At 26.7% G+C, this 24,712-nt stretch overlaps 1 protein-coding gene across 2 annotated transcripts in view; it reads right to left on the minus strand.

The window, feature by feature from the left end:
• Nucleotides 1-24,712, minus strand: part of LOC129969435 (nephrin-like) — a 344,289-nt gene that overhangs the window by 161,393 nt on the left and 158,184 nt on the right. The window lies entirely within an intron of this gene.

Genomic DNA, 24,712 nt, shown 5'->3' on the forward strand with positions numbered 1-24,712 from the left:
ATTGTTACTTCTTGTCAGAATTTTATAACATAATGGCATTGTTCTTTCGTGTATTTAAATACCGTACTTGTTTTGTTTTATTTAAAAAAATCATGAAATACATTTTATTTATTTTTATCAAAAAAATAGAAATTACTTCAAAAATTAATCAAGCATTTTTCTAAAAAGAAATTATTTGCCTTTAAAATTACAATTATATTAAAATTCATCATTTGCTGTAACGCTAAATTTTAAAATATCTTCTAACGCAAATCTTAGTATAAAAAACATAATTCTATTATAACGTTTTATCAAAATACGACAGTTATATAAAGCTATATCAAAATATAATACAGTCAAGCTAACCATAACAAGGCCAAATATAAAGTAGCTTGCAAGTATATAATAGTGCAATATATCTTTTGTTTCTTTTTTTATGTAGATAGTTTAACCTTTTACAGCTTAGATTATGTTTTCAACTTTGTTTCCAAGGTGTTTGAAAATACCTTGAAAAAAAAAACCTTTCGAAACAAATTAATTCTGCATCATACCTTCAGATTCGTCGAGGTAAGTCAACATATTGTGGCTTTGCTTCTGCAGAAGCTTTATTTGTATTTTTTGTCATTTCATGACGGCCCCGTTTTCCGGCAGATTATCTCCCCTGCAGGGTATTTGCGTTTCGAAAGTTACAAGAACGACGTGTAGGCGAAGGGACAGCTTGTGTGTAAATATTAAGAACAAACTTCGAACACAGAAGAAGATTCTGAGCATGGAAGGTGAATGGCGTCGTCGTCGTCGTCTTCTGAATTATCGATTAGACATTCTTTCTTTTTCTTTCTCCCTCCCTTCACCATATTTTTCGAAAACTGTTCATCGTGAGAAAGTCATCATATGTGCCCCAAAACTAAATCATACCGAGTCTACTCCCCTACGGCAGTAAAAAGTGTACGGTTTCAAAGCTTTCAACACCTTTCGTCGTCGTTGTAAAAATAAATCGCTGCTGTTAACTTTAATTTATGACTTTCAATGCTCAAACCGGCTGAGATAGGGTACCTCATTGTTTGCTTTCTTCAAGAATGTTTGAAGTACATGAGGGTAAATTTTACAAAACAGACATTTTCAATCGCCTCTGATATGTTTCTAATTTGTGAAACGTCGTGTTCAGAAGAATCTCAGAAGCATAAAGAAAAATGGTGTTCGCTTTTGGGTAATGTGTTACATTTCATGTTTGATTTTGCAAATTGCAGTTGAAAATGCTATTTTCTGTGCTGCATAAATATCATGGATAATATTTATTTTTAAAAAAACGGAATGGATTTGACATTCTGAGCGCATAATTTTTTTTAAATCACTATTTATATGCGATATTTGCAAATAAGTTCAAATATTTTTTCAAATAAAAGGAACTCATATTTTATGTATCATATAGTATATAATAATATATAATAAAAATATGTAATCGTAAAAATAAACACAATAAACTGCGAAATATGCGTAATGCAATAGAAAATGGACTGATTGCTAACACGCGGAAATCGCGGGATAAGCAGCTAGATGGTTAAAATAATTTTGAATGTTTTGGTTTAGTGGCACAATAGCCATTCATTGTCTATACAATGACAGAATATAAAGCTTTATATTAAAATGAACATTTTAAGTAGATAAATGTTTAATATTGATAATGGTACAATTACCTATATTTAAACATACAATATACATTTTTATACATTTAAAATTGGGTATAATTGAATATAAAATAATTTCATCAGGTGGATTGCATTTTTATGAGTAAATAAGTTCTTTTTTTTTGGCCTCCTTTTTTATATGCCTTATGCATTTTTTTTACCATTTCATATATATCACTAGTATAGGTAATAAAGATGTAAAGAACTATGACATTAGTTTAAACAAAAATTAGATTTATTAAAACGAAGCAACTCACAACAGCATGAGACTGAAAATTACCCATCACTGATAGGGCTCAGCTTTTGTACACATATAGAATGTTCGAAAACAATCCACTCTGAATATTTAAGAAAGATCTATAGCCTCTCAGATATTTAGCATTAGATAACAATTTGAATAAAATAATTCCAGTCTTTGGATGAGCTGAGCTATAGTGAGTCTAGTTTAAAAGCGATCAGATCATTTTCCACCTTAAGCCCAATTGTTCAGGAAATTCAAGCCATTCTGCTTCCTAAACCTTCTATTAAGTTAGGATGGGTTAAAGTACATGCGGGCCACAACGGAAACGAGGCTGCAGATTCCCTAGCCAAACAGGCCATTTCTACAGGTATGCCCGTTCAATATCCAGCTCCTAGAAGCCATCTGAAAAGTATTTTAAATAAATTGATCCTACAGCGATGGCAAGAAGAATGGGACAATGGCTCAACTGGCAGGAACATCTATAAAATCATCTCCAAAGTGTCCTTTAACACATAATTTTGGAACAGGCTAGTTTATGCGGCAATAGTACTAATAGACAAATTCATATGCGAAAAATGCTAAAAAAATAGTTGATAATAAACAAAAGAAGAAAGCAAAGCTTGTTTAATTTTTATATTTAACAAATTTAAAATGCTTACCTGTATTAACAAATAATCAGTTTTATAAATACATAAATTATAATATTCTATTTACAAAACCACATACATCATGTTGTTATACTTTTTGACAAATATATGAATTCTTTAAGTAAGGAGCTTACATATATATATAATTTAAGCGATTAGGAAAAATTACTTTTCGGTAATTTCTGTCCTTCCCTGAGTTTCTAAGTATTTTCAATTTTCTGCTAAGAATATTGGAGGAAAGAGGCTTACCATCTAAATTGCGTTGCTTGCAGTCATTTATCAATGTCAAATTGCGATGTCTTTTTTTCCTTCTTTCGTTGGCGACATTCCTGATAGTTTTATTTCTTCTGGGAATTCTGAAAACTTTGCCATGATACGGCTGGATATATTTAAATAGATAACTGAAGAAACGACAACTTTATTTGTTTGCGGTAAATGGTTACAGAAAAAAAACACTTACTGAAAAATGTTTTAAATTGCAAGAAATTGATTTTACAGCAGCTGGTACTAATAATGCTTGAGCTAAATTTGGAAGTAAAATTTATTTCCTTCTTAATTTTTCAGAAATGGAACTGCAGGGATAATTTTTTGTGGTGCACTAACAATGGGATATTTTTTAAAAATACCTTTTATATCATCTGTGACCATAAAAAAACTCTTCAAGCAAGATTGAAATATTTTCATTCAGTATAATAATTAGTAATAGTAATTTAACTATCGACAAATTCTGAAAAAAATTAAGAAAATCTAACTAAGATTTCCAAAGAATTTTCGATATTGTTGTGAGCTGAATTCGGAACTGAAACGTTGCTGAAAGAGGAAATAGATAGTATTATAAATATGATTAAAAGTTAGGAAAAAGGGTTGAAATTAAGAAAAAGATTACTCTGAAAATTATAAACAGGAAAAAAAATTAAAGCACGACAGGAAATGAATGATACAATTTCTCGGGTTTAGGCAATTATAATATTACAAATTATTTTTAAATGAATAGAAACAATTCTGGTATTCTTAAAAATTAATACTGCCCAACGCTTATTTTATAATTCATAGTAAGTTTCTTATAAATTTGAGTTATAACTAAATTCGTGTTTAATAAGTGGCGGTTAAAATAAATATTGTTAAAATACAACAACACGATTCGATAACATTAACTAGTTGGTAAAAACTACGTAGATTTCAAATATGAAGTGGTAAATGTATTAGCTTAATCTTTTATTATCCATAAAGAAAAATTAATATTTCCTTTTTTTTTCTTCCTGTCATAAAGAATTATGAATCATTTTACTTGTTATTGAATATTTCGAGATATTTATAAAATGAAAAAGAAATGGTGATGTAAGAAATCATAATTTGGAAACCGTGTCAAAAAACAATTAACTAGAGATTTAAGCTGTATAATTCAAAATGACTTTATACTTTTTTTCTAAAAATTGAATGCCTTTTTTTTATTTTTTCTCATGGAAGTGCTCTAAAATTCAATTTTAGGAAGATGTTTTTATATCTTGCATTTCATCAAGTTTTTAATTACAGAAATTCGTGGCAATTATGTTTACTGCACGTCTTTCCACAATTAATGCACTCCATTTTTATTCCACTGGATAATTTTCTCTTTTCTAGCTGTCACGTTCTGAAGCAATAAACATAAAGAATAGTTTTAATTAAAGCTTAAGTTAATTAATGAGTTACTTTGTGATATTAAAAATGCAGCGCTATTGGCCCTTCTATTTATTTATTTTATTATGAGCTTAAAGTTGGCTAGTTGATCTTTTTTCTTATGTGCATAAGTTAGTTAATTAACTTTAAACTTATGTATTCTACATTTGAATCATTGCTATATGCAGTGTATTATATATTATTTAGTGAGGGACAGAAAATATACAAGGTTCTTCTCTATTTTACATTGGAAAGTCATTTTTTAAAAGCAATTTAAGATCTATTATAAATATTTAAACACCAATAATGGACTAAAAGTTTATAATTCCTTTTTGGTACGTTCTACTTTGCAACATAAATAAAAAAGGTTTTTTTTTTTTTGCTATTTAATACTCTATAAGCAGAATTATAAATTTATAGAAAGATATTCTTTATCAACTGATTTTTTAAGTATTTTAAAGAATTGATTTCAAAATGTCATTTCAATATTTGAAGATTAGCAACGGAATTTGACGATAAGTAAAATGTGTCTTAAAATATGTCTTCTTAAAACTACAGTTAACTTATCTTTTTTGTATCATAATTAATGTTACATAGATTTCTTGACATTCTAACATTTTGTTTTCTTTATTAATCGATAATATACGAGCATTAAAAATATTTTTGTGCATGAAAAATTATATTTTATAAAAAAAAAAATGCTAAATCTAACATTTAGCAAAACTAATCGAAAATTAATGTTAAAATTATTTAATGCGCATATTTTTTAAGGTTAAGCTAAATTATATCTAATTTCTGAAGTATTTTAAAGAATTCATTTGCAAAATGTCATCTGAATATTTTAAGGATAGCAACAAAATTTGACAATAAGCAAAATGTGTTTTAAAGTATATTTCTCTTAAAACTACATTTAACGTAACCTTTTGCATCATAATTAACAGTACATTGATTTCTCGATATTCTAATGTTTTATTTTCTTTACTAATGGGTAATACCCAAGCGTTAAAAATACTTTTGTTCATGAAAAAGTATATTTTATTAAAAAAGTGCTAAATCTAACATTTAGCAAAATGCATGTTCCACGAATCAAAAACGAATATTAAAATAACTTAATGTGCATATTTTTTAAAGTTAAGTTAAATTACAAATAAATATCTATCAAGTTCTATTTTTGCAGCTTTCTCTATAATATCTTTATCTATTCATTATCTTCATAGAAAAATGATGACCGAATCAAAACTACTTTTAACTTATATTTTTTGTATCATAATTAACAGTACAATGATTTCTCGACATTCCAACATAATTTAATGCTCACATTCATTAAATTACAAATAAATATCTATCAAGTTCTGTTTTTGCAGTTTTCTCTATAATATCTTTATCTATTCATTATCTTCATAGAAAAATGATGACCGAATCAAAACTACTTTTAACTTATATTTTTTGTATCATAATTAACAGTACAATGATTTCTCGACATTCCAACATAATTTAATGCTCACATTCATTTTTTAAGGCTTAGGTAAATTATAAATATCTATAAAGTTCTATTGTTGAAGCTTTATCTATAATATATTTACCCCATCTATTCATTATCTTCATAGAAACAAAACTAATGTAGGCACATGGTGTCGTTGTAAGAAACATAACTCGAGTCAACATCAATCTCAACTGTTTAATGACGCTGCAACATAAGTGGCAGGCCATTCTGTCGTGAGATATAATAGCATTAGTTGGGAAAACTGGGCAGTGCGGAGGTCAGTGTTCTTGCTGATGACGGATCGCGGGAACGGTACAGCTGGGAGCAGAAATGTCACGTTAGTTTCGAGCTTTAGTATGATTGAAGAGAATTTAAGTGGCCACCCCTTTTATTGTTTTCGAAACCAAGAATGGGAATGACTGTCGCATTGCGTGGTCTTAAAAGGTAAGATCTGAATCGTTTGACGTCTTAGATGGATTAAACCTGGAAATAATAAATTCAGTTAATCTAAAAACAAAATGGTCAAAAAGAAATGATAGAAATATTAGTTTCTATTCTTTCTTTATCTTGGAAATTTTTTTAACAAGGGGTCGTTTAAAGGTTATGTCATATACTTTCATAAAAATTATTATTGCGTCTTAGATTACACATATAAACTGTTTTTTGCTGAGATATTTTTCTTTTCAAATATATTTGTGCGAAGAATTACTATTTTCGAAAATATTTACCTATAACATGTCTGACAGAAGAAAATAAGTGAGTGATAAAAATAGTATTTTATTTTTATGATAGACTTGCTTTTATGCAGAAAAATACTTAAATTTTCAGAAAGTCTAAGAATAAAAGAAAATCTAACTAGAACTTAGCCCTTCGAACACAGAATGCACATTCAAAACAGATAAACATGGAATTTCAAATAATAAAATTCAATTTATCTGTCTGAAATCTTCAAAATATGCATTCACAACGGAAGAAAAACCTTATATGTTTATATATTACAAAATCATATTCTTCATGGTGTAGACATTCTATTTGCTATGTCAATATGTCTGGCAGCATTTGTAAATTTTCTCTGAATATATCATTGGAGAGAATACGGCAGTTTTATTCCGGACAATAGACTTGCAGTCAACTGTTCACATACGCAGGTAATAATTTAGATATTCAGCATTTCTTTAGCATTTTTCATTTCATTCCTTGTTAACTTTCCGCTAAACTTGTGAAGTAATAATTGCAGAATATCCGAATTGCTAAAGAATGCATCTTCATTTGAATAATTATCACATAAACAATAAATAATATACACAATCTTTCCAGACTTAAATTGATTTAGATAAATGTAAAATGGTCTAAGGATCGAAATTTCATAATTTTATATAATGTTTTTTTTTCATATTTTGTAATAAGGATTATTTTCGTTTTAAATATCAATAAAACGGTTAAAATTTAATGTTTTTAATAAGTCAAATAATGACTTATTTAATCGTCTTTTTGAAGATAATGATTGTTAGATATTGGAAAATTCTGTGATTTACTAAGTGTTACTGTTTTAGCGTGATTTATAAACATTTGAAGGAATCGAATTTTTTTTTTTTCTGGAAACATCGTGACTAATGACATTTAACTTCCCGCTTTGTGTCACACATTCCAGAAAAATTTCAGAACGAAGAATGTCACTTCCTTCAAGATGGAGTATTTGCACGATATTATCACAACTTGTCTAAAGAGAAATGCAATGGACAAATAAGTGAACGATGTTCTTTCTTGAACACGTTTTCCATTAAAGAATATAAACTGGATGGAGACACATGAAACATTATTTTTATTGCAGAAAAGCATGCGCAAATGAACAACTGAAAGCATCAATTAAAAAGGATTTTGCATAAATACCGATTGACATAATAAGCGGATTTTTTTAAATCTTATATCGTTTTGTTGGTAAATTAAAATGAACTATGAAACTTATAAATTATTCATGCGTTAATTATTTAAGTTGAGTACAGATTATTATGAGACTTTCAATTTTTAAAAGAATCAACCTAGGCTGAAGGTAACGTCTTAGCAAGATAACATGAAATGAATCAATGGGAATGGTCTCCCAAACACTTTCTCTCATGCTTTTTTAATAAAGATATTATTCTAGAAAGTTCTTTACTTGGAATGAGGGGACAATAGTTAGACAATATAAACTTTTGGCTTGAATTTATCATTTTTATTGAATCTTCTATGTCATTGGATTAATTTGGCGATAAATACCTGGCATGCAGATAATATTATCCAAAAAAACATTGAAATAAACCGATTGAAACAAAAGTTTCACTCAAAACTATAATTGCAGTCACAAAATATCATACCAATTTTAATATATTTAAATCATTGCATTTTTGTGCTACCATTTTTACATGTTTCGGAAAATGCAGACGAAGAGAAACAGTCAACCCTTCATTGGATTTAGTTCAGAATTATCCACCTATAAATATTAAATATGTATATCGATTTTCATGCATCTAGCTCTCTTCATTTCATTGTTATTGTTAAACTTATAATCGAATATGTGGGCAGACAAACTTCCTCTAAAAAGATTTTGTATAAAATTTAGCATAAATCTAAAAATTTGGTGAAAAGATTGTACATCAAATTTCAAATATTCTTCAAACTCAGAGGTCTAAAACATAGAAATTCGTTAAAATTTAGAGTTTGAACTTTTCGACGATTACTATACTAGACATTTGATTACTACATATACGAAAAAGTAAAAAATAAATTTAAAAAATCGGCATTTCCTTCTTCTGATCTATATTTTAAAGAAGAGGTCATAGGAAACTGATACTTATCAGATGGCTACATCTAATCAAATAGTTCTTTAACGAAACTATCGAGTCGAAGTAATGTGGTAGAAGGAAATTGTGTTCCTTGTAAGTAGGTAATTGTGGCTTAATATCTTTTCCGGATACTTCCCTTAGAGAAATTGCCTTACTTTAGATAAAGCTTTTGGTATGCCAAGAATTCTGTTTTTAGTCAAACTGATCACTTTGGTTTCCCATTCTGTAGAATGCAGTAACATAAAATCAAGGAATAGAATTAGCAATAATTAATATTCAATTATAACTATTTGCTGTTTTTTATGTTTTATATTAATACATCTTGCAGTATTGGTATTGCACCATAGTATGGTTTATGGTTTTCCCATTTTAAACATAATTTAAACTGTCATATATCACTTGATGTTCGATAAGTTATTTAAGTAACATTTGATAGTCTTGAATAGTATATTGTTATAATACATTTTCATGCATTATATTTTCTAATTTTTTTTTATGTTCTACAAATATATTATTAACTGAATAAGAACTGGACGTATCTTTAATAACAATTAATTAAAGAAAGAAGAATCGAAGTATTATAAAACTGGTGTTATCTTTTGTTATTTTTTAAATGATTATTGTTAGGGAGAAGATGAAATTTGTATAAATAATTTTCATCCCACAGATAACAGCAATATTTCTATTATATGTATTTAATAAATGTCCAGACTAATAAAAACATTTTCAGGAAAATTATTATGAAAAGAAATAATTTTACAGCGCATTGCAGTGGATGAAACTTTATTTAAAAAACAACATTAACAATGCTCATTAAAAAGAAATGATTAACAATGCTCATTAAAAAGAAATTATTTGTATGCATTAAGTAATAACAAGCGAAAGACATGTTATCTGGAAATTACATTCGTTATGTTATTTCCTGGAATTTAAATAATTTGAATTTGTTTATTTTTAGACTACAAAAGATTATATGTGTTTAAATGATATTCAGTTATTAATTAAATGATTTTTTTATAGTTTTTGGATTTATTTTAGATTATAATCTATTAGAAATTCAATTCACTTGTTCACATACTCTATTGTTCTTGATATCTTTAAAGATATTAAAAATTCCTTGAAAAATACAAACTTTATTCAAATATTTCTTTTCACATTTAATTACGAGAGAAATTAATAGGTTCATTCAACAATGCAAAATATTTCATGTTCCGAATAGTACAAACGCACACATGATAATTAAGAAAGAATTCTCATCCCATGGAATTATGAGAGCAATCTATGTTTAGCCTTAAAGAGCAAACTTTGTAAGAATTATGTGCATTATCCCAGCAATCTTTTCTTCCTTTGTACCAAAAATATCAGAACCATTAAGCTTCCCAATATCACTCTCTAAGGACGGAGTCCAGCAATAATAAAGGCATTAAACGTGTAAAGAAAGGAAAAATCTTCCTCTTCTATCAAGAAAGCGTAATGAGGGACGTCCTCTCAATTCCAAGATATGTTTTCTGCTCTGGAACTCGTAATCGTACCAGTATGTTTTTCTTTTAAAACTCGAGAGGCCAATTACTACGACACATGCTTTTATATCATCTTTATTTCTGTTACTTTGCTTTAATAATAAATATAACTATAGAATAGATAAATATAGTTTAAAACTCCAAGAATGTCTGACATGAATTTAATGGCTTTTATATAAAGAAAAAGTAAAGTTTGGGAAAACTTTAATAATTTGAGGCCTTCAGGTTACAAATAAACTTTAGCTGAATATACAGAATACCTTGTGTAAGGGAATGATAAAAATATTTGGAAATACAGATTTATGGTGAATTTCAAGAAAGCGGTTAACAAATAACTAAAATTATCCATTAAAATGTTATTTCATTGCAGATTAATGCTTCTTTAGGGAGTTTAAATAACAAACAAAGAAAACATGTTTGAAGTTTTATCTAGATTGGATTCCAGTGTAAAGTTGTTTTATTTTCATAACTAGTATAATTTCAAGTAAATCTAGAAAAAAAATTTTCAAAGTTTTAAACAAGCTTTACTTCTTTGCGTCTACTCAAATTCTTTCAACCATCAATTAATCATCCTTCTGTAAGCAGTTAGCTGCAACTAATTCACATAATATTGTGTATTAATTTCTATTTTAAGGTGTACGTACACACTTGAAGATTTTTTTTTTAAATTTTAACTTTAAAAGTCCATTTTTTTTCACAGTAGGTCATTAATATATGTTTAAACTCATTTTAGTGAGAAAAAACTATATTACACTAATTATTAATTAATTAAATAATATTTAATGAGCTAATTAACCTATTTTTTGAAACAAGATATCTTAAATTCTAATTTGCACAGACACATAATTCTAGTTGGAAATTATACCTAATATTAGTCTTCATATTGTCTCCTCAATCAAGTTATAAAAATATATAGTTTATTTAAACAATTTTTCATCAACAATGAATAGAAAAAGCGAGATTTTTTCTGTAATTTTAACTTTTAAACAGCTATTAAAAATTTATTTCTATAAATATAACTTTGATTGAGAGACAAAACATCCGCTATTTCATACAGATTATTTTGATATATAAATAACTGTATTTGGTTCATTTCTTGATGAGTTATGATTGTTTGAATGAAGCAACATAGTGGAAAAATACCATTCTTCATAAAATGAGTTTTAAAAACACCGTAACTAGAGTTTTTAATGAAAGCTCTTCAAGAAAAATAATTATAACTCCAGAAATATTTCGAATATTGACAACATGTTGGTATCGTTTGAAAGCTAAAGGATCAGACAACATTATTAAGTAATAAAAAAAATATTCGATATTTTGAACGATTTTCGAAGTTTCAAGTATGTACATACACCTTAATAAAAATATTAATGTTCTTCGTATATATATTAAAACATTCTTTACAAAATACGAAGAAATGAATTATCACGAATTGTAAAGTATTTTAGGCTTCAGATTCGAAGTAAAAATATATACACTACAGAGTACAAAAGTAGGAAACCAGTTATTAGTGAGATCTTTTGTTAGCTGTATTCTTCAATAAAAGTTTGTATTTCTTTAGTTCGAATCAGGACATATTAATTAACCCTTTCTAAGGCCGTGGAAAGTATGCTTCCCACCAAGTTTATCAAAATTTGCATGAAATTATGTAGGTTGGCATAAGTTCTGATAATTTTTTTTAGAAAGGCAGAAACTTAGATGCTTTAGTTCTTTATCTCAGACAAAATGGTGTACTTAATTATTAATGGTGTACTTGATTTGTTACTTAATTATTAATTAACCAAATTAATTAATTAATCAAATTAAATTTATCTAATAAGCTAAATGAATCCCTTACCTCATTCTAATTTCAAGCCTAAAAATATTTTAACATAATATGACCGAGAAAAAAATGGCCCTTTAAAGGGTTAAATATTTTTGATGTATTAGAGATATATATTAGAGTAATACAAAAATTATATTTCTATTTGTAATAAAGCAATTAAAGTAAACTATAATGAAATATAAAGTTGATTAAAAGTTTTCATAATATTATTTATTAATTTCAATATTTTAACAATAATTTAACCTTTTAAAATATTTATGAAAATAATGGAATCTAATCAAATACACTAATAGTAATACTCATAGATGCAATTGTTATTATCTATCAGACAGTTGTGTGATATTTATAATATTTTTTAATTTCTTATTGTTATTTATTTTTTAATTAATTTTTTCATTATATTCCCAATCGACTAATTAGGAATTTGGAAGATTTTAGACACAGCATGATCTATTTCAGAAGTTTATTAAATATCAATTTTCAAGGAATGTCAATATCATTTACATGTCATAAAATCAATACTTTAGTAATATTTTGTCTCCAGTAGAACGCTTATATTGTACATTACTGTTTGATATTAAACAATGTTTGTAATATTGTATAATAATGTTTAATATTGAATAATATAATATTGCACAATATTGTGCAATATCTATGCCGCCTGAGTTATCATCATTAATATGAATAGGCCATTATTTAAATAAAATAAGAAATGAATCATCCAACTGTATGATTCTAACATGCAAAACAGATTTCGAAGTGGGTTAAATAAATATCTTAAGATATAAAATCACTGAAAACATAAAAATGGCAAAGAATGAAGTAAGTTGAAAGTCCGTACAGTGGAAGCATTCTTCAAACTAAGCAATTGAATCTCACCAAGTAGCATCACCAATATTCTGCATTTTTTTTTTTTTTTTAAGATTGCGGAGGGATTTGATTTCCTCCCCTATCTCAGGCCGTTAGAGGGGAAAAAAATACGTAATGAATCGTGAAAAACGGAAACGTTACTCCGTTAAAAGCTAATCACTTGAAGTAAATGGAAAATACTTTGTCGTTGAATGCATGACAAATTCGGTCGTTGTGGCTGACAGGCACTCTAACCGTTTTCTATTTTATGTGCACGGTTATTGGACCGGATAATCTGTCTCAAGCTCTGCTCATAAATCAAGAGTTTGGGGATCTCCTGTTCCTCTGCTCAGAGGGAGAATGAAGACTACTTCAATGAGCAAGATGCTTCCGGTTTCCAAATATGCTTTTCATTCAGCTTGAAACTCTGGTAATCTATTTTACCATGGTCAATACCGAAACTTGGGAAGAACAATGTTACAGGAAACATTTAGAAAATGTGTTAAGGAATCAAGGGCGTGTGAGCGATTTGTGGCTTAACGGATCTTTTGTAAATTTCTGTTCTTTCAATTTCTTTCAATAAGATTTCGATACTTAATGGCAATGATTTGAAATATGAAATTAATTTAAGCTTGAAGGGAAAAGTGGAAATCAAACGTTTATAATGACTGGGAAAATTTCCGAAGTTTTAATTCTGCTTTGATAGATTTTATATGTTACTCAAGAAGTGAAACCATCTTCACTTTACCCATGTCAAAAATACCAATAATGGTTGATATGAGGGGTATATCTAGACCAAGCCTAAATTATTAAAGATTTCGATAGAATTTCTTGGAGCTGAGTATCAAGGTAAGAATTATGACTAACAAATGTTTCGAGGTCTCAGTTGCATTAGCCTTTCTACTGATTTCGTATAAACTAATTGATATTTAAGAAAATGCGGTGCAAACTATTTCCATTTCAAAAGATTACGAGTTTATATTAACTTAAAATAAAAGACGGCGGAGATCTAGTTAAATGTATATCACTATGCCTGTTATGGATTAATATGAATAACTATAATTATATCTACTATATTTGCTGATGAAACAATAAGAAAAAAATAAAATGTAATTAAAAATATAATAATTATTACTTAAGTAATATAAAAATTGTTATACAATCGATCACAATTTTAGCTTAAACCACCGATTTGAAAGTGTGATCTTCGATTTAAATCGCTCCCAAAAGACACATTAATTTCATTTCTCATTGTTGTAATGTAATGTATTTTGTTTGCAGATATATTGAGTTATTAGAAACCAGGGCATTATTTGCTATTTTAAGTTGTCTAACATTATGTAAATTATTTAAATATATTTTTTTTATCTCATAAGAGACATTATCTATGGCTATTTAAACAAGTATATAGCTCATTTTAAATATATTATATATTATAAATTTTCAGTTAATGTTATAAATTTCTTAACTGAAAGGTCGTTTTGGCTTAGATATGTTTTCAATCAAAACTGTTAATTTATTCAAACATTTTTAAGTAACCAAATCAAAGAGAAGTGAAATATAAAACATCACTGTTTTATAAAAGAAAACATGATAGAGAAGTGATTATTTATTTGAAATAATATCCATAAAATATCAATAATATTAATTTTGAAATATTATTCATTCAAAAAAGTAACGATAAAATTAATTTCTCTCTGATGTGAATCAAATGTAACAACAACTTATTTATATGATAAAATCATTTTTATATGATTTTTATTTGCAAGTTAATTTTTTAATATATATATAAAGAGTTATTTTGATCAGAGAAGGTATATAATAGGTGAATTATATTTATTTACATAACAAACATTACGATTCTACTGATATCAAATAAATTTTACTTCGTAAAAAGAAATTGAATGTTGTTAAATATTAAAAAAAAATCAAGAAAAAAGTTCGTGAAATCTATCAGTAGCTATTATTTTAAATAATAATTATTTTGATCAGAGAAGTTTTATTATAGGTGATTTATATTTATTTACATGTCAAACGTTACAATTCTACTGATATCAAATAAATTTTACTTCGTGAAAAAATTGAATGTTTTTAAATATTTAAAAAAATCAAGAAAAAGTTCGTGAAATTTATCAGTAGCTATTATTTTAAACATGAGATCATTTGTTTATGTTTTGCAATTCTACTTTTATTTTGCTATTAAGTTTCATATCTTGTATCTAAATATATTTAATAAGTTATTTAATGCACTTAAAAATATCATAATTTAGAAATGAAGTAAGATATAAAAAATAATAAAATTTATTCACAGCATTGATTTATTAATTACTTATGAAATAATTTTAAACAATGATTTAGGGATACATTTATATAGGTTTGAATATAATTATATTTTCAATAATAAATAAATAAATGAATTTGAAATTTTAAATAAAGTAGCCATGGTTAGGAAATAGTTTCGAAAATCATATTAATGGGGATTCAACATATATTTTGGAAATATTTGAATAAAACAGGAAAAAAATGAAATAAAATAAAATATATCATCACTTTACACAGTATGTTTCTTCCAAACATTAAGAAGGCGTATTCGCAAGGGATTAATTAAATTTTAAGCAGAAGTATGATTACAAATTTTTTACGGCGAAATCTAACTTTATACCTGTTTTTATTGTATTTGTATATTTCTTTTTCATATGACAGAATTACGAACAAACAACTGTTTTTGATAACTTGTGAAATTGTCTTTAAATAAAATAACAAATTCATGTGATTTCAATTTCCGCCAACGAAATATTTTATTGGATTTATAATTGCTTTTCTGACGCCGCTTCGTATACCCACGTGACTCGCTTTGAACATTAGAAAATCTTGCTTCTGAATTTAATTTAAAGTTTTGAAATTGATTTATCAGGTAGTTATAAAAAATTTTAAGAACGCAAAAAAATAATAATTTTTCCCTCACATTTCAATTACGTTTCTTCATTCTTTTCAATTATATTAAAACGGCATTTGAAAAAAAAACTTACGAATTTCCATGAAATTATTATTATTGTTGTTGACTGCTTGAGAACCATGTCTCATTTAGATTGGAAATTACTTCTGAGGAAGCAAAATATTTGCTAAAAAGTATAGAGATACTGAAAAGTTTTAAGTTAAAGAAAATAAAAAAAAAAGTGAGGTTTTTTTTTTCTGTTATTTGATTGGATTTCATATGTGAAACGTATTTATAATACGAATATATTTTACTAAAATAAAAAAGGAGCTTTTAGAAACGTATAAAGGAAATAATAAATATATTAGTTGGAAATGCGTCTTTATCAAAAATTAAGACATCAACAAAAACATATTTTAAATTGTTTGAAGTGTTTAATTATTTTATGTTTTTCGAAGAGCATTTTGGACTTCTAAATGAAACACATGAAAACACATGAAAAATTAATATAAAATACATGTATTGTTTTGTAAGCACAATAAATTAAAAATATCAAAAAAGAAAGGTCCAGTTCATGCATCAGCTACATTTGATTTATTCATCCTTGTCTTATAATAAATCATATTTGTTTGTTTGCTTGCTAGAGAGGGATTTGCAAGTTAACCTAGAGTTGACTTGGCGCATACGTACTTTGGAAGTTGAAAATGTGCCTCGCCAATTTTAATTATTTAAGATTAAGTGAAATTCGGTATCTTTTCGCATTACCTTCTGAAATTATTACAGCACAAAAAAATTTTTTTTACAACGTCTGAAAGTTCAGAAGATTATCTTTTTTTAGAAAATAAATCGATTTTAGATTTTTAATTAGCTTTTTAAAAATTTTAATCCTATTTTTCCAACAACATACTTCAAATAAAATATAATTCCACCTGCACAAACACATTACGCATGCATGTAAAAAAGTTAGCTTTTATCAACGTGTTCCCTTTTCAGTATGCGTGGAATGAAAGAAATACAAAATGTGATATTTTCTGAAAAATAAATACCAGCAACTGTTTCTTGTAACTTCATAAGATATCTATATTATAAATTGGATAATTCAGTTATATTTAAAGCAAATATATTTTTCTAGATACAGGATATCCAATTTAATCAGTTCCAAATACCTCAATACATAATAGTTAGTCTTAGGCATGTACATCTAGTATGATAAACAGTCTGAATTTAATGAAGAATACTATTTCATGTAGTTTGAGTCAATAAATATTCTGATGAATTACGAATTTTAATTTTAATAAAGATCCTTCGTTCTTTGAGTCATATTTAATAAAGTATATATAAGGCAATAAAGTTTTACATTAAAAATTGAAACTGAAAATTAGAAATTGAAGTATAACACTTCCGTTTCAATACTTGAAATTTTGAGGTATCCGAAAGAAAATTAAAAAATCGAAAACAAATGAAAATTCTGAAAATGAAAAAAATCGTGTGATCAATTCAAGATGAAATATACAAAAGAGACATTAGTGCTGTCCTCTCATTATTACAGATAAAAATTTATCGCACTCGATCTTTTCAAAATACTTGAAAAATGTAAGTAGATATCATTCCAAAGTCCTGCCCTTTCAGGAATGATGATCTAAAAAATTCAGATAATAATTTGTCACTCCCCTGGATCACTCCCTTTAGTCTTAGTATGACTTAGTCATACACTGTGAGTTTTTCTTTAAATTTTTTTTCTGCAATGAGAAATAGTCATGTGGTACCAACACGAAGACAACGTGGCGAGAATAAAAAGCGAAATGACGAGGTGCATGAAAAGTCTAACATTTGAAAGATTTCAAGATGTTTTTAACAATAAAAGCGAATATCGGTATTTTAATAAATTAGAAATATTTTGCTCGAAATGATTAAAATACTTAGGATTATGAAAAATAGATATTTTGTATTTTCATTTATTCTCATTATCAAGAATACTAAGTAAGCATCAGTAAATAAAGCATTAAATTTTTCTATAACTTTCAGTTATAATTATTTAAAAGACAAATTATTAACGGACCCCATCTATATTTCAAATATTATTTACACATTTGGAAGAATGAAAGAAGAATGAAGAATCAATCGCATTTTAATATAAAAAAAAATCTGTATCTAAAGCAAAACAGATATTGATAATATATTGACATTACTTTTGTGATTTATTGGAGAATAAATAATCGTAATCATTCGACGTTTGAAGAATTTGGACAAATTATAAATAATAAATATTATGCGTACAAATGTTTAGAAGTTTCAGGCATTTGAACTTCAAAATAAAATTATTCGAGGCAGTGTTAAACAGATTCAAACAAATTATCACAAAATGCTATCTAAAACAGCTTCGTGAAAGTAGATACAAGTTAAATTGATATTGCGAATTTACAAAAGACAATCATATATATATATATATATATATATATTATATATATATATATATATAATAATTGGGGATGTATATCCTTTGGAATGATTTGCTTCTTATTGAATACCTAGCCCGAGTAGCACTTGAAGCACAGTTTCAAGTAAAAGTAAAATTTTGATTTTCACTGACATAACATTTACCATTAAATATGATCGTGACTTATTTGGAATTATTTATGAACCTTTTAGTATTGAAATCGGGTACACATAGCTATACAAAGTAGAATAACTTTTATGAAAGTATTTAAAAACAACACTCAAATCAGAGTTATTAAGAACGCATTATTTTTGTTCCATTCACTATGTTTTGTACATGTTCACTTGAAATTGATTTTGTTAAATGTAAATGATTCGGGACCCTTAAAGTTTTATTCATAAGTATTTTTTAAAAAAAAATATTAAAAATTATCCTTTTTTTGGTGAAATTTATTTCCCCATTAGAAATATCTTTTAAATATTTCTTAATAAATGATTATTTTAGCACATTTAAACAACTTCTTTTTTTATGAATAAAAACAGTTTTTAATATATTTTTCAGTTTTTTTAATCATGAAAATTACCCCAAGCCCTTTGTTCACAGATAATGATCGGAATAGCTAAAACTTGAAATGTATGAATAAAAAAGATTATGTAACCACGGCATAAGTAGATATAAAATTTAATAATGCATAAGGCATTCCTGTATATTTTTAAACTTTGACATTTACAAAAAGCATTTTAAGTTTATTGACATTTAAAATAATGAAAAACTTAAATGTCGAAAGTAAATATATTTCTCATCGCAAGTGATCAAACAGTTTCTTTTCTATTCTATTCATTTTACCGTATGCCATTTTAGCTCAGAAAATTTCGATATTTATTTCAATAATTACTTTAAATCTGAGTGAAATGACCAGAAAAAAATTATTTTCTACTTTTTCATTTTTTTCTTTTCTTTTTAATTCATAGATTTTTTTTTATATCTCCGACATTAAAAATATAACGAACGAATAGTATTCAATCTGAAAATTTTGAGACAAATCTTAAATATGAAAGGAAAAACTCAATCCATTTAACTAAAAACAATTTTTTGGGTATTTGATTCCCTAATAAAACATTATTCTTCTGGTTTATTTTTATTCTTACGAGATGCTATAAAGCTTTCATGATGAAACAAAGGTCTATGAAAACGAAAAAAAAAAATCCCCATTTGCTGAGAAAGATTTCTCGAGCGTAAATAGATAAGAAAGGGATCAAAATATTAACTTCAGTTTCGCTTTTTTGTGCACTTATTTACAGTGTAATATAAAAAGAAATATCAAAGTTCGTTTCTATTCAAGCGTCATTTCTTATCCTCTTTATCATAATCTTCAATTTCAAACAAAGCTTACAATCTTTTCTGAATCTTCGATGCTGATTCAAATCCTTGCAATCCAATTAAATCAAAATCGCCTCGAAGCAGAAGCAAAAGCATCTCGAGTGGTCTTTTTCATAAACTAGTTTGATCGAGTTTTGGAAATATAATTCAATTGAAAATTCATTTTTCAATGAAGTTCTTCTACCTAATAGGGCAAAACTATTTTTTTTTTCTTATTTGCTTTCAATAAACTCTTGATAAATGCTAATCAAATGTTTGAATTCCTCTTTCATTTGAAAATATTTTATTCTGCTATTTTAATCTGTGATTTTCATGATATTTTCTGCAAATAATGCTTAGCCTTTCTGTTTTACAAATAGTAAATGAATATACATTAAACTTTCTGTCCTTCTTAAAATTTGTAATAATTTTCTTTAAATTAAAAGAAATTTTATATATAAATTAGGGATTAATATTATTTTCATATGTAATAATAGACGAATAATAATAATTCTTGATTTTGTATATATAATCAAAAGAAAAAGATGCTGAACATTTAAAGTAAAAATTTAGCACATCAGCCTACAAATTTCATGTTAAAAACAGCGCATAGCTCCAATTTTGGATTGTGCACCCACAATTTATTTAATTCTTTGGAAAATGAATCTAAATAGTAAAGCAACTTTAAATGGAATCGGGTGACTGTATTTTCAATGCAGCACTAGATAATAGCAATGCCGAATCGTTACATTTACGAAAGCATGAATTACTTTATATTTATATCAAAATCCACAGAATATTCTGCTCTGAACTTAACCTACTAAATCCTCAAAACTAGAAGAATGTATAAAAGTAGCTCTGACGAAAGCCGTTACCATGGTTGATGACCTCGCCTTTCTTGAAGAAAATTCTTTGCAAATTTAGAGTTACGCATTGCATTCATGCGTTTTGAGCTTGAACAACATGCTTCTTACTATAAAATAGAGCTGTGGAATAGTAATGCTCTTTTTCCTGAATGGACAAAATGTCGCAGAGATATTGCGTGTTTACCGTACTAGCCTCACCAGTAACGTGAATCTCACGTTCAGCGCAAGTTGTTTCGGATTCAGCGCAAGCTGTTATCGGATTTGATACGCAGATTTGAAATTATTGATCCGTGATAGACTGCGCTGATTGCATATGTGATCGATTTTGTCTTAAACGACCTTTCAATTCTTTTCAGGCTTTGGCAGAAATGTACCAGACGGTATAAAAAAAGATCAATAGGCAAATGCACAAGTAGATCGGATTTTGCCGTTTGGAAAATTCTACACTCAGTTTTTCATATGCTTCCGAACCGACTAAGATTAATCGATTCTTAAGATGATGAAATTGAACCGACTGATGATTCGCATCCTATTAAGATGATGAAAACAGCCAATGATTAACTGCTGCTAAGTTTTGCTTACAGTCCCTTATAATGTATGATGCTGACAACAACTGGCCTTTATGCATTTTATAGACCTGAACTTGGTAGATTTCTAGATCACTAATATCATTAAGTTCGATATCATACATTGGGCATAATAAAATATTTCGTAGCAAAAAATGATAATTTGGGTGGTGTAGAAAACGTCTTTTACCTTTGCTTTTTTAAAGAGATTATTGACAAAAAATCAACGAACATATACTGTAACAAGTCAAATGTTTCAATAATTATCATACATTCTAGTTGGACTGTGAAGCAGACAAGTAGAATTTCAAAAGAAATAATATAAAATAATTATTCAAACTAATTTTACTGTAAATATTGAGCGAATTAATGAGAATATATATATCTAGAATGCATATATAGAAACAAAAAATGTGAATTCCGCAAATAAGACAGACTACTTGATACTGATTAATATTTTTAGAATGATTAATATTTGGAATAAAATGTCCCAAACAGCATTAAAACACTACATATAGACAATATTTTTAAACCTCGTAGTATAGCTTATTGTAGACAACGATAAATAACGTGCTTACCCATTTTTTAATTTAGCCAACTATTTTCCTATTTTATATTCACGTTCTAAAAATTGATATAAAATATAATTTGTCAAATTCATAAAATAACTTTTTAGGAGAAATATATTTCTGATCAATCGACACACTAGGGCACATTTTATTTTATATTTTTAAAATGCATTTTGTTCTCTTAAAGCCGTTTGAAGTTGAAGCACAGTGCAAAGAAAGCAATAAATGTGAACTTTATCCTTATACTGATCTTATATTTCTTTCAAAAAATTGAAAATGGTGATAAAAATGCCATCAATAAGATTAAATTCTACCATCTTCAAAAATATATAGTCGATTCAACTGGAATTTTAGAAATTTTTTGAGAAATAAAATTTTGTCAGTTTATGTGTTCAGAACAGAAACTCTTTATTTAAATATTTCTTTCTCTTGTGACTTTTCCACGTAGATGTAACATAAATATAGACACTGCAGTTTTGAATTTTATTAGAATTTATGTTAGAACTTCATGCTTCTGTTTATAAAACTGCCAATAAAAAAATTTCTACCAGCTCCTTAAAATTCTGAAATAAAATAGTTAATTTTGAAGTTTTTATTAGATTTTTTTTAAAGTTACATAAATACCTGATGTCTGCCGAAATAATTTATGTATTGGTATGTTTACCAAAATGTTATTTTTTAAAATTATTTTTGAAAAAAAAACATATGTAACAATATTTTTTTTTATGTTATTTAAATCCTAAATAATTCCCTAATTTTTATCTTTAAATTGTAAAGTTAATTTCGCACATGCGTAGAAGAAAAGAAGAAAATTTTGAAATTTTAACATCGATTTATTTCACCATGGAAACTATAATTTGTATAACAGCGGAGCGATTATAAAATTTTTATATCGCGAACTCTTATACGAATTATGATCCCCATGGCGAAATATATCGAAGTTAATTTTTTTTAATTCTTCTTTGGAGCCAAATATCTGCGAAATTAGTTTTTATATATAAAGAATAACAATATTCATCGTTAAGAAAACTGCAATCACATCAGGAAATTCAGTTGTATTTTTTTAATTATTTTGTCAGAGAGCGGGATGTCTGAATGGGTAATACAGTGGGCGATAATTGAGGCTGAGTCCTAATAGTCATGAACCTACAAAGTACAATCCATCCATAGGAATATACATCCCTTTTTGAGGTGGAGGTTATCTGCTCCAAAGTTTTAATATATTCACCCAGAAATTGAGAAATAATTCTTTATTTCTCTTTTTATCAGATTATTACTTATTTCTCATTATACCAGAAGTTTCTTATCCCAGTATTTGGGAAAAGCGGATGTGGGAATTTTGTTTTACACTGAGTTAAAGACAATGTGTAATAGTAATTGAAATTTGATAAATAAATGAAATAAATTATAAAGATTCAGTTAAGCCTGCAATTCTTTCATCAAAATTTATTTTCAATGTGTAATTAAAATAAAACCTAGCAAACAGTCTTATTATAGTTATTATGTTATGTTGATATATTCATTCGATGGCAAACTATATTAATTCCATGACTGCATCGAAGAATGAATTTGCATAAAAAAGTTTAAGTCGGTTTCGTTACAGATATTTGCCATTTGTGTGTTTATAAAATGAGATGATGAATGAAATAAAAATATAAAGTATGAAATAATGAAAATGTTAAAACGGTAAAAGTTTCCCAATAAATTTAAGTGATATTTTTAATTTGTATCTTGTTTAATAATGGCTTTTCCTTTGTATAAATGTTAACTGCATAATATAATTTTTCTTACAATTTCAATAGTTATCGTTATTAATTATTTGATATTTTATGTCTGTCATAAAATCTTAATGATTCACTATCAGTACCGTTAATTTAATTAGAAATAAAAGAAAACGTCTTATTTTATTAATAAAAAATCTTACTTTAATTAACATAATGATGACGAAAAAAAGTTATTTATATAATTTAAAAATATACCATTAAACGTATTTTACAATTAACACTTTTCATAAGGGGAATTAATCAAATATATTTCTAAAACATTTGTTTAAAAATGAATAGTTCATTATTTAAACCTTCTTTTGAATACCCATACATATAATAGTTAATGGTTTCATTTTTAACAATATAAAAGGTCTTTAAGGAAATATTAGCTTAATGAATTCGCTTACTTGATAAATTGTATTCACGAGCTCTGTTTAAATTACAATCTAAGATAAAAAGAAAACGGTTAATGATTTTAAAATGGTTTTTATTTTAAGCTGTTGAATCTAGAAATTCATCTTGCTCTTCAAATTTTGAGCAGAATGTAAACGAGGTTTTCCGTTGAGTACACGAAAGTTAATAACACAAATGACAAAAAATAACACTCGAGTTTGACCATTCAGAAATTTTCTCGTATATTCATCAGAGTTAATTAGGGAGAGCTTAAAAAAATGTTGAATTTTAGTTAATTCAGTGGAAAAGTAATTGATGATGACAATAAAATGAGCATACAAATTTGCAGTTGCAGAAACATAGAATAATTTTGAAAGATCGATTTTTATTTCTTCTTTAAAAAAATGTAACTGCAGTTAAATAGCAATATAATTATATTTTATAGTGTTTATTTTTTTGTCTGGATGCATTTGCTTTAAAATTAATTTATTATATTGTTTTCGTGAATATAACGCATTTTAAACAGCGCTAATTTGTTGTAAAGGAGAAAAAAGGTATTTAATAAACAGTGACAGATTTTAGTTTGACAAGCGCAAAGTATTTATAAAGAAAATGGCTATACGATCAAAAGTATAATATTTATTAAACATTAAATTGGAAGTTTAAAAAATAAATTATTATTTACGATCCATTCTCTGTGCAGAAATACCTATTCGTTTGTTCTTTATTCTCGGAAATAGTTGTTCTTTATCTACGGAAATGCAGCAGTTAAAGCATTATTACGATTGTATTGTTATTACAATTCCTTAATAAATCGAATAAAATTTGACTGCAGCATTTATTGAAAAGTAAGTCCCTTTCATATACAGAGAAATACAACAATGACTTTACGAAATGAAAAAGTAATTTTAATGTGCATCATGTATTTAAAAACACCCGACATTCCTCTCCACTGCGATATATGCATTTCAATATTTCTAGAAAATGTTTCATTTAACTATTATTTTCATGCCTTTATACAATATTTATTATTGAAAGTTAATATTTGAAATATTAAAATTTCAGTGGTACACCATTTTCCCCGGAAACCATCTTCTTTCAAGTAAAAAGTAAG

Source organism: Argiope bruennichi, chromosome 1 (genome assembly GCF_947563725.1).
Source record: "Argiope bruennichi chromosome 1, qqArgBrue1.1, whole genome shotgun sequence".
NCBI lineage: Eukaryota > Metazoa > Arthropoda > Arachnida > Araneae > Araneidae > Argiope > Argiope bruennichi.